At 38.3% G+C, this 16,483-nt stretch overlaps 1 protein-coding gene across 6 annotated transcripts in view; it reads right to left on the reverse strand.

Moving 5' to 3' along the window:
• Positions 1-16,483, reverse strand: part of LOC118528227 (uncharacterized) — a 938,723-nt gene that overhangs the window by 180,610 nt on the left and 741,630 nt on the right. The gene's annotated exons all lie outside the window — the stretch shown is intronic.

Here is a 16,483-nt window from a genome sequence, read left to right on the forward strand (position 1 = left end):
ATTTAGTGTTAGGAAAAACAGTGCGCAGTCAGAAATGTTAGACCCAGGAAATGTGCGGGGGGTGGGGGTGGGGGGCAGGAAAGGGGGTGCTGCGTGTGTTTGGTTTGAAAAATACTGTAATAATAATTGTTATTATTATTATTTTTTTTTGTTAGTGGCCGGTTGTGTTCGGAGCAAGAGGCAAGATAGAAAATAAATATTAGGCAGAATAGGACTGTTGAGGTACCTTACTCCAAAGATGACACCTAATTTAAAATTTCCTTTTAACCCTCATTAACAGTTACGATTTCTGCATGAACAGTTGGCTAGCACACATTAGTGAGAGTAGGGGAAGGCACACAAATGTCTTCTAGTCTGATATCGAATATACTTCTTAATGGCTGCTTCTCTGATAAGCCCTGCCTGTGTAAAGACAGTGCACGGATGTATTTAACCATGCCGGAAGAGGGTATCGAGGCCTACAGGCAAACAGGGAGAAAATATAAAAATACCTCATCCTCTTTCTAGAGCTGTATTGACTCGTGCATCAGAGTAATTAGACTTTTGTTAGGAATGACACTGTACTTTGCCTATGATTTGACCACGCAGGCTTCAAAGATGCATCTCATGGCATTTATTGTTTTGCTCTAATGTATTGCCTTTATTCCAATATGAAAATGCTGGTTTCGTTATCAATTTAAAATTGGTTTTCCAAATAATTATCTTATCAGATGGTCATGGCAACACTTTACAATTAATAACAAAGACATGTTTAAAGGTATTTAATTAGCAGAGAGCTGAGAGGTGAAGGGGGCCGCGACTAGTGAAATAATTAGAGGGAAAATGCTTTAATATGAAGAGTAATTATAGGTAGGAGTAAAAAGGTAACATATGTGCTAAATTATAAGCGTACCACAAGCAATGTGAATTGCATTAAGGATCAAACCTAATCACTTAAAATCAGCACTTGTTCTGTGACAACAGTCCTGGTGGGAAGGCGCTAGGCTGTCCATACCTGTGTTACTTAACACCACTTTAGATGCTACTTTAGAATCTCTAACGTCAGTGTGAGGTCCAGATCATTCTATCATAACTAGACTTCTAATAGATCATTTTTTCAAAATGCACATCACTTAATTCATTCTCTTGAGGAAGAATACAATGTTAGGAAATGATTTTGTGTTTAAAAGGTATACATAATAACTTTTTGTTAATAAATGAAGTATTTGCACATATGCGTATATGTGTGCATAGACACGTAAAGCCTGGAGGTACTTTCAAAATAATCGCGCAATACCATAGGCCCGTAGTATCAAATCTCAGAATTGGAGTCGTGTGTTTTAGAAGCAAGGTTTTATAATTCTTTGATATGTTTAAAATAATTTCATAAGATTCTAATAAAAATGTGAAAGAAAAGATCGTTCTGAGTTAACAGACTATATTAGCATTAGCTTGGGTTAATGGCAGATAAGTCTCCTAAGCCTGCTTCTTCTAAGTTCCCCACACTCTGGTACCACTGGGTACACGATGATCAATATTTCAGTCAGCCCCCTCAGGCTCCTGGCTTTTATCAGACCATGGCACTAAGGTGCCTTACAGTGTTTACCAAGGAAATCATAAAACATTATGTTAACCGTGAAAATGTCTTTCCTCTCCTTAACACTTCAGGTAATGTGGGAATTCATTACTTATTCAATTCCAAAAGAGAAACTGAGAGTTGCCTTCATTTTCCCATATCCAGCAAGTGAATTTTCAGTGTAGTCGTACGGTGGCTACATAAACAATTCCTGTCATGCCTCTGGTCTGTGGGTCTCATCGTCCCTCAGCATACCATATTTTGTACAAGCGTTATATTAGAGAAGTATGATACTGAAGATCCACCACCCACCACATCTGTCAGCATAAGGACAGAGTTTATCTGATAAACAAGTCATTTTTGGAAACTGCAGATGCTCCCACTGTGAAGTATTAAATGTGGCCCCGCTCAGATACATAGAATGGGGTTCCGGTCGACTGAACGCAGGCTGATAAGCCTGCCAGCTCAGAATGCTGTTTGCCCACATACTAATGTTAAACAAAAGAACCGCAGACTGCAGAGAAAGGATGCGGGTCAGACCAGTAAATTGCTTAAACCCTTAGGCAGCCTTCTGAAAAGAAAAGGCATGAAAGAAGCTGATATGAGCTTTTATGCAGAATTGTTCTGTTTATTATCCCTGTTAAGGAAATGATGGCAAGTGCCTTGTTAAACTCTACATTCCCACCAAGGCAAGAGGACTGACTCCCTCTAAACAAGATGCAATATGCCACTGGTCATCACTTGATAAACCGCACATCTCTTCTATATTATTTATACATTATGAATACAATAAAAAGACAATAATAAAGCAGTACACATGATAACCATAAACGCTGTTCAATTGTGTCCTAGAAGCACCCAACCTGATTTGTCACGGGCCTTCCAAACTACTAACAATCTGTCCTAGGAGAAATTCATTTTGTATAAAAATTTCACCATCTTCCATTAAAACTTTGTTCGTTTTCAACTGTGATGGCTCAATTTCAAATGAATTGCAGAGACAGTTTAATAATAAAATCAGAATAAAGTATGTCATTGTGGCAACATGTAAACTTACCCTGAGTAAAGCAGGGATATAATTTTATTAGTAAAATTCTCCAGTGGATAACATGACAGTCAGTATTGAATCTCTCATGTGTTAGGGGTTTGAGCTGGTGAAGGGAGGGCAAGCTTCTTGAGTTTGCTAGACTTTCAATACTTCCACTCAGATCTGACCCCTTAAGAAAGAGCATCTTTTTTCTGAATGCAGATTTTTCTTCTGCTAAGTCTCCTTCCACACCCCGCCCCTCCCGCAGAGACACTCCCATTCTGATTCACTGCTGGGACAAAGGAAATGAGGGAAGATCCCAAGGCTTCAGGAAAATCTGGTAAGAGAACCCTAATAGATAAGCAATCCATTCCATCCAAATCACAAAGCAGGAAAAGATTTGACAATCAAAGGGTCACTGTACAGGAGAAAGAAATAAAACTACAGGGCGTACACACAGAATAAAGAAAAACGCACATAGGCAACTGTACCGACAATAAAAAATTAAAAATTACCCTTTGCTTAAAAGTAGTATAACATGTTGTTGAGTACTACTTTGACATTTCCCTGCGGCTTAGCTCAACAGGCAACAAATGAAAACAATCTTGAACCTGTTCTGCTAAGGCTCGGTGCAGGAGGCCTGTCCATACATTGTCATCAGATAATCTTCCAATCACGGTCAGGCTTAAAGTATTGACACCTATAGGAGCAACAGGTTTTTAATAGGAAATACTCAACTCTGGTCCCGAATGTTTCAAAAACAAACAAAAATTTAAGCAGTATACACACACACACCCATCACCCCCCCACACACACAAACAAACACACACACAAGCACATACTACTAAGATTCTTCCACATTATAATCAACTTTTAGAGAAAATAAAAGTTTAAGAGTTCTAACCTTAAGGGACACAGAAGCTGAGAAGTGTTTTTAAACAGAGTACTAAAATGGTAACAAAGAGAATCCCACCCAGCAAAAGGGGAGTGGAGGGCGAGGGCCAGACCTGACCAAGCACATGTGACTGGGGATTGTAGGGACTCAGTACGACCCGTCAAGAGCTCAGCTAAGGACAGGCATAAAGGAAAAAGGAGATTTGTAGAAGTAAAAAACAAACAAACAACAAACAACAAAAAACAAAAAACATTCATCTCTAGATTTAAAAAAAGAAAAAAAACAAAACACACACACACACACACACACAGGATTCTGACACTGTGTGACATTGCAACTCTAGTGAATGGTCCATGGAGGGAGCTGTTGACACAAGTTCCTGGGTGGAGATAAAATGACACCATTACATCCATCTGAAAAGAAGGAAAGGGAAGAGAACTTAACTAAACAACACATTTGAAATGATTTGGTAGAAATGACTTTCCTTGAAGCGACAAATTCTGTTCTCCAAGGGCATCACCTAACAGAGGTCCCTGCCAGGCACCTCTCCTGGCCCCGTCTGTGCAGGCCTCAGAGCTCAGGCTCTCGGCTCCGGTCCATTCAGAACAGAGGCAGATAGCCTTCAGAGCACACAAATAAGCCACCACTCCAAAGAGGAAAGCTCTGAGAAAGGCCAGGAGGAAGTGAGTTAACCCCTGCAAAACCAGCCATATTGTTATGGTAATAATTTACTCAGGGTAACACAGAAGGTAAATAGATGGGAAGGATGCTCTCATCAAAAGGCTAAATTCAGATCGCGCTGAAGGACAGAGCATGCGGGAGGAGTGTCTTTGCACATATCGTCGGACTCAAGAATGCATAACGGGTGCAACACTTCAAATAATTTTCATTGCACACATTTTCCTGTATAGAAATTTTGCAGAGTAAGCCTTTCTTCTTCTTCTAATTCCTTGGCAATAGGCATTGACAGGCTTCGGATGATGAAAGGAAAAGATTATATATGTGGACTGAGGATCCTCGCTGCTCAGGATTTATTCCCAAAGGCCTTCACCCACCTAATCTGGAGGGTCTTTCAAGGGCACAGAGCTCACCTCCCTGCCTTAACGGACATTCACAGGAGTAAAAAACTCAGCAGGCCTGAAGCAGAGCAGGGGCCTTAGAACAGTCTGTCCTCAGCTGCCTTCTGCTTCAGCTCATCTGAGGAAGACCTATCAGAAGCCACACATTTTCATGAGGTCTAAGGGCAGTAGTGGTAACATTTGTTCACAAAAATGGGATAAGCCTTTTTAAAAAATTGCAGACTTTCCCCCCTCCCCTTTCCTTTCTTTAGACATCTATGTGTGAGAGGGTAAAAAGCTCAGCTCCACAAGGAATAATATTATGTAACTTGGTAAACTTGAATTAGTTTGGATTAATTAATCTTGGAAAATAAAACTTTTTTTTAACAGCACACGTATATATTCTTTTAGAAAACCTACCACAAAGGCTATAATCTGAGGTTGAGGAACCTTTTTGAAAGCACAAATATTGAAATTTACTTTTCAATTTCTATGAAATTTACACTCATATTCAGCTATTATGACAAAACATTTCACCCTCAGGTCATAAAAATTATGTCTACGTTCTTGAGGTGTAAAAGATTCTCATGAATTAACATTTATTAAAAATAATGAATATAAAAACTAACCATATTAAAACCAGGTTTTGACCCTATGCATACTTGGAATGGTACTGAAAAGGTACAGGTAGACCAGGGACATTCTTTTCCATTGCATTTTGGTAGAATTATATGAAATGGTGAGTCCCCTATTTGAGTCCTTAAGGATTACCTTGCGTTAAATGCTCTTTTGCTAGTAACGTCACATTTATCCTCCTCAGAAACTTACGATGTGGGACAGAAGTTATTATTAATATCAAGGTTTTAAATGGAGAAACTAGAGTAAGATGTTAATGATCATTAATTAATGCTTTAATTAATTAACAGGAATGCGTTTTATTCTGTTCATATTTTTTCAGGAGCTTTTGCTTTTTGCAGAGTAACTTCAGGCCCTGGGGAAATTACCAAAGATTCTTTCTTTTTTTTTTTTTTTAAGATTTTATTTATTAGAGCACATAAGCTAGCTAGAGCACAAGCAGGGGGAGCAGCAGAGGGAGAGGGAGAAGCAGATTCCCCACTGAGCAGGGAGCCGGATGTGGGGCTCGATTTCAGGACCCTGAGATCATGACCTGAGCCGTAGGCAGATGCTTAACCAACTAAGCCACCCAGGTGTCCCAACCAAAGATTATTTCTGACATATAGCCTGTAGTTGGTTCTCAAAAACACAGTGCCTGTTATTCGTCACATAGCACTAAGGACTTACATGTTGACCCATTAAATTCTTTTTATTTTCTAATAAAGAATTTTTCCCAGTCTGGCTTTCTTGTGTCTGAATTGCAGAGTGTTTGTGAAGTGTGCTAATTGGTCATTCTTCATGAACATTATTGTTCTGTATTTTATTTTATTTTATTTTAAAGATTTTATTTATTTATTTGACAGAGATAGATACAGCGAGAGAGGGAACACAAGCAGGGGGAGTGGGAGAGGGGGAAGCAGGCTTCCCGCTGAGCAGGAAGCCCGATGCGGGGCTCGATCCCAGGACCCTGGGATCATGACCTGAGCTGAAGGCAGACACTTAATGACTGAGCCACCCAGGTGCTCTTTGTTCTGTATTTTAAATTCAACCTTACGTAAGAACAGATGAGGAAACATAAAACGGAACAATAAAATGAAAATAGCAAAAAAATAAATAAAAGGAATGAAAGGTACTGATGGAGCAGTTTGGCATTTCTGTCAGCGTGAACATATTTTGACACCAAACGTATTTCTAGAATAGTATCGAAATGAACATGTTTTAGACTTTAAGGAAATGTATATGTAGGTTGTGTTTATATAAGTTAATAGATCATAAAGGTTAAGGCTGAGCCTTTCAGAATAAAATATTTGCATATTTAGCATATCCCCCACTGCTTAGCTGTGTGTCATCCTAACCTACTTGACCTCTCTGATCTCAGTTTCCTCATGTATAAAACGATCGTGTTAACACCTAACCCATAAAGTTGATGTGAGAATTAATTGATTAGCTAATGTGACAATATGTGTGGTCAAAATTGTATCAATTCAGATAACTAAGGATTTTGTATTGAATTAATTTCTATTTTGATTTTATTTAGAATAAGCTATTGAAGATAAAAATTACTGGATCAAAAAAAGAAATCATGCATTGATTGACTGTGTACCTAACATTCTTTTGTCTCTAACACATGTTGTGAATGAAAAGTTTTAAAAGTTTCCTGAATAAACACAAGCGGTATCTGGATGTGGGGGTTTCAGCCTTTATTTCTCCTCAGGAGGAAATCCTGTTTCTCAGAGTCCCCCTCTGAAACCGGTGGTTCCGATATGCTTTGTGGCAGTGGGGAACTTACTGCCTAGTAATAACCTCCTTCTCTGGCACACTTTGAATATGGGACAGCCTCATTTAGAAATCCATGACTTTGGTTTATGGGTTTATCAGACAAATAGGAACCTTTGGGAATAAAAGGGGGCACGGCTGACAGCCACTCTCTGACAACAGGGGTAAACCTGTGTTCTCTCTGGCAAAAAGGGACTTGTGCTCCATCTATTTATAGGTATCACTCTGTTGGTGAGCTATTTGTTTTAATTAATACATGAAGCCCATAACTTGTGAAATATTTCCCCCTTAATCACATGTTTCTCACTTATGAGTGAGGCAGACATCCTCTCTGTCTAAAAGATTTTGAGTGAATTTCAAGGAACTACCTAGACTGCTAAATAAATACCACTCACTCTAGGGTGTGATGGACATCTCTGGCATACAGAAACTATTTTCTCCAATAGCATTTTTTAAAGCAGAGACCTGTAAAAGTTTGCTTATGTTATTGGGTAACATCGATACACTTCTTCATGGAAAAGGAGTCTGCTGAATTAAACTGAACAGCCAAACGCCCAGCCATTTTTAGACAATTTCAAAAGGACATAAAAGTCTGACATTAATGCTTAGTGATTTTTGTCTTAATTTAAAAGTGCAGGCCATTATATAATATTGAAAAGATATATTTTTATCTCCGTGGTGGTGTCTCCCCTGCATCTAACTTACATAGCGATCCCACACCGAGGCTATGAAATTCTGGTGCGGGAGCGCTGATGCCACAACATCCCTTTCTGGTCAGCTGAGATTACCAGAAGCAACCCCTGCGAGGGCTGCAGGAGCTCCTCTGGTTGGGTACAGGATCATCTTGCCATCGAATGTGACCTGACATGCTCAACAACAGTTGATATATGTGCAGTAGTTACTAAGGGTAACTCTTGATCAATATGTCAGATTTCAAAAGCGATTGCAACAAAGTAGACTCTGGATTATGAGGGATCTGAATGCACAAAGGCAATAGAAGGACAAATCAGGCAGGACTGCCTGCATTTTGCATGTCAAAGGACAGAGCACATGATGCTGGATCTATAAATGCTCCGAGTACTTAAGAAGGCAGTAGACTGTGGATCATTTGGTGGGCTAAAAATGTTAAACATTACAAGTTAATTATTAGTAAGGAGAAGAAAGAGAAGAGGAGCATGAGAACACAGAGTTCTGTAAACCCCGGTAATTCTGCCCAGGCCTGCGACTTGCTCAGACCTCACCTAAGCATCCATTAACATGATAATGCGCGTTAATCCCGCCAAACACAACTCATCTGTCATCCGAAGTGGCAACCCATCTGTGCGCATGTTGAGGGGGGAAATTCACAGTTTTAGCTGTCGAGGGATTAGCTTCAGAGGAAAGGCTGATTTTCCGTAATTCTTTGCTAGGAAAGCACTCATTTGTTTGCATTTTTTGAAGCACCTATTTACTTTTCAGCTTTCATCATCTCCCCAACATCTTAAGCAGAAGCTAAGCAGAGGACGGATAAAATGGCAATAAAAACATCGCAGGACAATCAGGCTGAAGTCTGATTTCGTTCTCTCTCAAAGTTTGTGATATTATCTATCCTTATTTCTTTGGCTGATCTCAGATATGCTCTCTGTCGGAACAAAGGAAAAATATGTACATATTTTTATATCTTTAAGAGTTGTTCATTAAGGGGTTATGCTCGTCTATGTTGCTTTTATCTAATTGATATAATATGGGTAAAAAACTATGTATGTCTTATTATCATATATGTTCTCTGTTGTGTGGACAAGAAGGAGAAGATACTGTGTCAGAGAAGGTAAGAAAAAAAAAACAGCTTAATTTTTTTTCTCACTACTTATTTAAAAGCAAGCACAGTGATTTTTCTCCCCAGCATGAAACTTTATCTAGTGGTTAAATAGTCTTCTTCGGGTCATATCTACTTTGGACAAAATTATGTGTGTATAATAAGCAAACACAAACTTTCTTCTAATGCAAATCTACAAAAATATAAGAAGCACTGGCAAGAGAAATAGCATTAAATGTTTTTGAGGGTAAACTATCCCATTCAGTCAGTTTAGTGGAAAGAAAAATCAGTCACAAGGCATCATGACTGGTTGGTTGACTTAATTGTTCACTTTTCAATGGGTTATGTTGGAATAATCCAGCAGTGACCTTCTGTGTTAAAGAGAAGATGCAAATAACCATTTAAAAAATAGCCATCATCAAGCAAGCGATTTGGCTGATTTTTGGTCAAAATGACCTGTCATTTACCTAAACTGATTAGCAAATTTATTTTAAAAATCATACTGTTCTATGGGCACAACCAGGCATTTTTTGTTGTTGTTGTTGTTAACACTTAACAAAGGTAGTAAATCTCATTTATTTTCATTTCCCTAGTCTAAAGTGTCCTAAAGTGTATCCTGTGGGATGTTCAAAGATCTTACATGCAAAGTGTTTCCTCATATTTAAGTTTGGCAAAAATTGGGCTAAATAAAATTAACCAGGCTAATCCATGACAGGACTTCTTAGTTAATGAATTTTGTACATCCTTAAGTAGGAAACACATGAGGAAATTATTTTACATTTTAAATTCTGTGTCCTCATCTGTAAAGTGGCAGGGGGAAACGGGATCTAAAACCAGTTAATGCAGGCAAAGAGTAAACACTTAATCAAAGTTAGCTAATATTGTTAGCATGCATATATTTTCCAAACATACTTGGGAAAGTATCATTTTCCCAAGTAACATTACTTGGAATTAAATTTGTAGAACTCACTCTTGGAAACATTACCTGACCCTAGCATTGCAAAATTTCTGTTTTTAGGAATATCTATCGGAGAATCTCTCCAATCGATAAACCCTCAATGTGAAAAGATGCTAAGAGCCGGAATTTTTTAAAAGTACCTATTAAAGAAAGATAATTAAAATTAAAGCCAATACATTCAAGATAAAAAGATCAAGCCATAAAACTTGTTACTTGAACAACTTCCTTTGGGTACCTGGTCCTGAACATTCATTACCACCTGTCCATCACACCTGGCAAATGAAACAGGTGTTAGGAAGCTGACACAGTAAAGCAAATACTACTCTTTAGCCTTTGTTTTCTTTTTTCTTCCTTTTAAGATGCTACTAAGGAAATGACATAGAAATCTGTGTATGACAGCACTTCTGAAAAAGAACATCTATGTAAAAGAGCATGAAGGAGGTATGAGAGAATCTAGCAAGCTCCATTTGGGTCTTTAGACCTAATAGCCCAGATTTGGCCCTCAGATGTGCATGCATTCATGAGGTAATACTGAATTTGACCGAAGCTGTGCAAACAGTCCTAAAGCGAAAGGAGTCAAATGCTTGATGCCTAAAGAATCGGAACTGCAATTTCCCGATGAGATAGTCATAGAAAACCTACTCGGGCACAGAGGAAATATTCTGTTTCATCCTCACTGAGACCAGAGTGTTAAGAGAAAGAAATGTTTCAAGATTTTAAGTTTGTTTTTTCCTTGGGGAGCTAATAACCGGATTTCTTTTCAAATTTCTTTGAATCCATTAAAAGCAAATTTTGTGATATAAAACACACATCGTTTCAATCATTTAAAAATATGCAGGTATTTGTGACCTATCAAACTGAGTGAAAGATTTCAAACTTGCGTATGTGTACAAAACTTCAGCTCACCAGAGTGAACTCAGTACATTTGCTTGAATATGCAATGGTGCAATCACTAAAATAAATATACTTGCTGCACTCAATTAAACATTGTATTGTACATGTGTGTTTATTCAATTGTGACGATACAGTGATTGAAACACACACGCTGGCACATTTGTCTCAATCTGTAGTTATTTATTTAAACGTACAATCAATCATAGGCCTCTGCTTTTATTTTGCCTTTGTATTTTTAAAGAATCCTAGTATAAACCAGTGTGTATGCTGCGACACGGTGAAGAACTAAAATGCGCACGACATAAAGCAGTACAAAATTGGAAATTTCAGGGAAAGAAAGTATGCTACTGACATATGTAAATGGACAACTGTCATCGAGTCTAATACATAAAGTCAGAGCATTATGTTTTGAACTGCTCCTGTTGATAAATGGCTGCCCGTGTGGTGATATTAATAGATGTTTAACGGTAATTAACAAAAATGGTGTAAAAGGTGTTCAAATCTTTGTTAAAATATTTACTTTCTATTTGTATATAGCTTTATTTGAGTCTTGTTCTATACCATTAATTATTTGAGACTTACTTATTATTGTATCACCAGTCTATTCTACTGTCTGAATTTGTTGCGATTCTCATCTTTCTGCGTGTTATGTGTGTGAATTCTTCCTCAAGAGTATAGTACACCTTACTGTGTAATTTTAAAGAGTAAGCTCATCTTCTGTAGGGCTTTATCTGTGCCTATTCTATGTAGTCTGGGTTGGAGGAATGTCCTTCCAGAGCAAATTTTCCTGGCGGATGTTCTGGCTTGGGACCTCAAGTCACGGGTTCCTTATTCTCACAGGGCATTTTTCTCTCCATCTGGTGCAGTGCCAAGGTAGAGAAAGATAAACTTCCTTTCTCACTTCTGGACTTTTGCCCATGACTTTTACCCAGCAAGTGCTTTTCTCCTGTGCTTGACACGGCCAACTCTTCCCATATTTTAGACCTTAACTTATAGCTTACCTCTTTAAAGAAGCTGTCCCTAAAGACACTTTTACTGTTTTTTCATTTATTTATATATTCATTCAATTAGTATTTATTGAATGTTCATAATATTACAGGCACTGGGAATATGGTGATGAAACAGGACAGATGCAACCACTCTACCCAAAGAATTGATAATCCAGCAATGTGACCCTTTTATTCTCCATCTCCTTATTCCATTGATGTAATTTAATTTTTCTGCTGGCTTACATTTGTTTTTCTTTGTTTCTCTCTTTTGCTTGGCTATGAGTTTCCTAAGGATGAGCACTCTTGCTCACCTGTGCTTTCCCCAACACACAAATTGTGCCTGGAACATAATAGGCAGTCAAAAAAAAAAAAAAAAAATCAGACGAATCACGGTTGACCCCTGAACAATGCTGAGATTAGGGGCACCGACCACCCACACAGTAGAAAATCCACATATAGCTTTTGACTCCCCCAGAACTTAACTACTAATAGCCTATTATTGACCAGAAGCCTTACCAATAACACAATGCTCGATTAACACATATTTTGTACGTTGTATGTATTATAAACTGCATTCTTACAATAAAGTAAGCCAGAGAAAAGAAAATGTTATTAAGAAAATCATAAGGAAGAGAAAATACATTTACAGCATTGTACTGTATTTATTGAAAAAAAAAATTCTCATATAAACGGACCCATGCAGTTCCAGCTCATGTTGTTCACCAGCAAATTGTAATTAATTGAGAGATAGATGAATTTAGTCCCCACAATGATCCAAAGCAACCACTATTGTTGCTAGTTTACAGTTAAAGACATAGAAGCTGATGGTACTAATAGCACGTCTAAACCATGCTGCTGGTCAGTTACAGAACCAGAGAATTATGTGAAACCATTAATCTGTGACTCAGAGTCCACACTCTTCTCCATGGTATTCTGCATTTTATTTTACTATGTGACAGTTATTAGGCAACACCAAGTAGTTATGAGATAACCAGAGGAGAGTGAGGTTCAAATTCACAAAAGTTTCTTACCCTCTCTCATTTCTGTAGTGAAGGTAGTAATAATACCTGATTCATAGATATACTGTAAACATTAAATAATATGATAGATGTGTAGTGCTTAGAACAGTGCAAATATTGTTACTGTCATTGTAGTGATTATTAGTTTTACCCAAGAACAAAAAATATATAATTGTCAGAAGCATCTTCTGTGTGGAAGTTATTTGAATTACATATGCGTGCCATTCCTCAAAAGGCATTCAATCTGTATGTGTTGGGCAGATAGATAAGTGCAGGAGGAAGAAAAAAGGAATGACTTTATTCCTTTGCTGAAGAAAGAATAGATTGCAAAAGATTGCAAACATAAACAATACTTTGAAAACTACCAAGCAAGCACAGTGTCTTAAAATATGGTTAAATACAAGAGTGCTGTGCAGTTGTTAAAAGTAGAGAAACCTCCAGGGATCAGAACAGTCCAAAATTTTAGACCAGACTCTCTTAACTTTCCTATGTAAGTCTTGTACTGCCCAATGCCTATAAAATAGAGTTACCAGTAAAAACAGAAAAGGATGATGATGATACTTAACAACATATCTGACAAGGCCATTATCAACATCGAAAGTAGATTTTAAAACGTAAAGCATTTTGACACTTTAAAGTACTATACACTTTGCAGATATGATTACATTTAGCAATAATTGACAACAAGCACCTGACTTAAGGCAAAGAGAAAAAAGACCCAAGTGTCAGTCATGATTTCACTCACTTATTTGAAACTTTCAACTGTTTTTTTTTTTTTTTCCCTGTGAGACTCAAATAGAGGTTTTCCTCCCTATCTCTATTCAGAGGATTGAGTTATCAGGGATCTCTCCCTAATCCAAGGTAGAAGGGGGATTGAACAAGGTGGTAGGAAGCTCATGAGAAGGGAGACAGGGCCCTTGGAAGAAAAGGACTTCAACAGGGATGATCCAGAGAGCTCCCAGGACTAACACCTCACCCTGTCTCCTAGGAGCCTGAACAACTTCCTGCTATTCACTAAACCTCAAAAGGCACAAGATTATCCTCCTTGTCAACCAGGATAGGCTCACTGTGAGCTCTTGGGAGGAAAACACATGCCTCCTTCTCCATAAAGAATAGCTACCTGACCAACAGAAGCCAGGCTCTGGAGCCCAAGAGGACCTATATATTAGGTTGGAAGCTGCCTGGCTTGCAGCTGGCCAGCCCAGGATGGAAGCAGCTTACTTCCATCAGGACAAGAACTTCTCGGTTGACTCTGAGCCACTTTATTTATGAATCCTGTTTAGCCTTTGGACACCATCAGTCTTACCCTATCCAGATGTTTACTACCTGGACTACGTTTTTTTGCCACATTACACTGGTATCAGCACCACCTGCCTGAAATGTCCCTGCTCAAGTCCCTGATCATGGCTGCCATAATTATGGCTCCCTAGTTTGCCCAAGATAGTCCCAGTTTGCATCTGTTGTGCCTACATGACACCCAAGCTCCCCTTTCACTCTCAAAAGAGTCCTGGATTGGACTGTAAATTATATGATCATATTGCTACACCATGACTGTAAGGCATCTGCCTTCATATTCATTCAGTAGAGAAATGTATCCATAGACATGAAGATAAATCAATCACTGTGGATAGTTTTCACTATCCAAGAAAACTAACAATGATTAAAAAGAACCCAGTAATTTGACTCCTAATGCCACTGCATTTATCAATAGCCTATATACTATATGTTCCTTGCTTAGTCATTATCCATCTTCTCCAACTGGAATGTAATTTCCATAAGGGCAAGAACTTTTTCTGTTTTGTACACTTTTGTATACCTAGCATTTAGAAAATAATTAATAATTTTGGGGGGGCTAAATAAATGAATGAAAGAATCCAAGGGCTGAAGTGTTAGCAGAGTTTGAACCTTACCATGATCCCAGAACTATACCAAGGTCTTTACATACAATGTATTTTTTAATCGTAACTACAACTCCATAGTGCAAATATTACTTTTAAAGATGAACGAACCAAGGAAGAGCAGGGATACATAATTTGGCCAAGGCCGCATGGCCAGAACACCTTGCACCCAGGATATGCATGTGACCATGGTGCATGGTGCTTAGATAGCCTGACATGCTATAGCTCAACATCCCGGGTTTTCCACTTTCAAATATTTTGTGGGAACAGAAGTAGACCAGCCCTTTTATTTTGTTTTGTTTTAGCTCATTTGAGGAAGATAAGGTTTAGGTAGAACTAAATACTTTCAGTTGCTGAAGAGATATATTTTGATTTTTTAAAAACCAATAAACTGAAAACTTGTCATGCTTCCAAGTCTGAAGAGTCATTAATGAAAAAAGCATATGCCTCTCTTCAGTATTTCCTTAAGATGGTTAAAATAGCTAACATGAAATCAGGCAGTGTTGACTGCACTATAACCGTCTTGATAGTAGACAGCAGAGGGAACTGTTAGTACATTCAGCAGCAAGGTGTAAACAGGCTATGGCAAAAGGGGGAAAGCAACCAACTACAGTGTACGTTGCACTTGGATCTCGCCTCATCTTAAATGTTATGCCATTTTATTATGAGCTTCTCCAAACCTGACAACTCCTAGTCATTTCTGAATGATATCTCTAAAACATTGGTTTTGCCTGCTAAAGTACTTTGAATTTCTTTTTGAGTTTCTTCACTGGAATCTCATTGTCATTCAGATGAAGTTTAAGTTACCTGTCCAAGCCCCCAAGGATTTTCACCACTCCTCTTCGTTCTCTCTCAGTCATTGCCTCCTTTGACCTCATCACCTCCTTCTCACAATCTCAACCATCTGGAACAATTTTCTTATTTTCTTCTGACAAGTGTCATATCTTACTTAAGACTCCTTAAAACTCTTCTCTTCTGAGGAGATAATTTCAAGCTTACTTTGATAGATGTGTGAGCATTCTGGTCATGACATCTACCAACCCACTGAAAGCCAGGGGTTAATGGCACTCATCTACTGTCTGGTCAATTGATCCTTCCCTTTTCACTACTCTATGTGTTTCCCCCTCTCAAAAAAGTGCCTGATAAGTGAGAGAATTATCTTTCCAGATAGAGGAGAAATTATTTTGGTGGGGGAGGGGCAGAGGGAGAGGAGGAGAGAATCTTAAGCAGCCTCCATGCCTAGCACGGAGCCTGCGGGGCTCCATCTCACAACCCAAAATCAAGAGTTGGATGCTTAAAAAAAAAAAAGAAGAGTTGGACGCTTAACTGACTGAGCCACCCAGGTGCCCCCAGGAAAAATTCTTTTACTCAAGAGTTTAGGTAACCCTATAGTACACTGTAAGAAACAGCAAACTTCTTGGATAGTTGAGGAAACAACTATTCTATCTTCAAATAATGCGGGGTGAGCTGAATGCATGCCTTACATATTTGTCTCTCCTACATGGCTCTGAAAGTGTCAGGGGGAAAGTGTCAAAAAAATTGACATTCTGGTACAACCTGAGTCACTAAAGTTTCTTTTAAAACAGAGAACCAAGGCCTATTATGATTTGAGTAGAGACTCTAATATGCATAGTGGTTCAGGCATTAAATCTGTGTCATAGAACTATGACAGCAAAAGATGTAAGCAGGAAAGGTTCCATGGTCACATAATTTTGGAAAGCAATATACACATACTCTCCACTTTGGAAATGTACAATGAGCATTAATGAACATTAACAGAATAAGGCTTTGAGAAGTCCTCTCAAAAACATCCTATTACTATTTTACTCAGTGTTTCCTAAATTTGTTCAAACTCTTCTTCTTTGCATTAACACAGCACACGTTGTTATCTAGGAGAAATAGCATTCGACAGAACACAAATTAGGAAATATTGACTCAGAAAATAAAAGCTGGAACAGGTCTATAAAATAAATCAAGTCCAGCCCACTGATCTTATTGATAAGT

This window comes from Halichoerus grypus, chromosome 9 (assembly GCF_964656455.1).
Source record: "Halichoerus grypus chromosome 9, mHalGry1.hap1.1, whole genome shotgun sequence".
NCBI classification, from domain to species: domain Eukaryota; kingdom Metazoa; phylum Chordata; class Mammalia; order Carnivora; family Phocidae; genus Halichoerus; species Halichoerus grypus.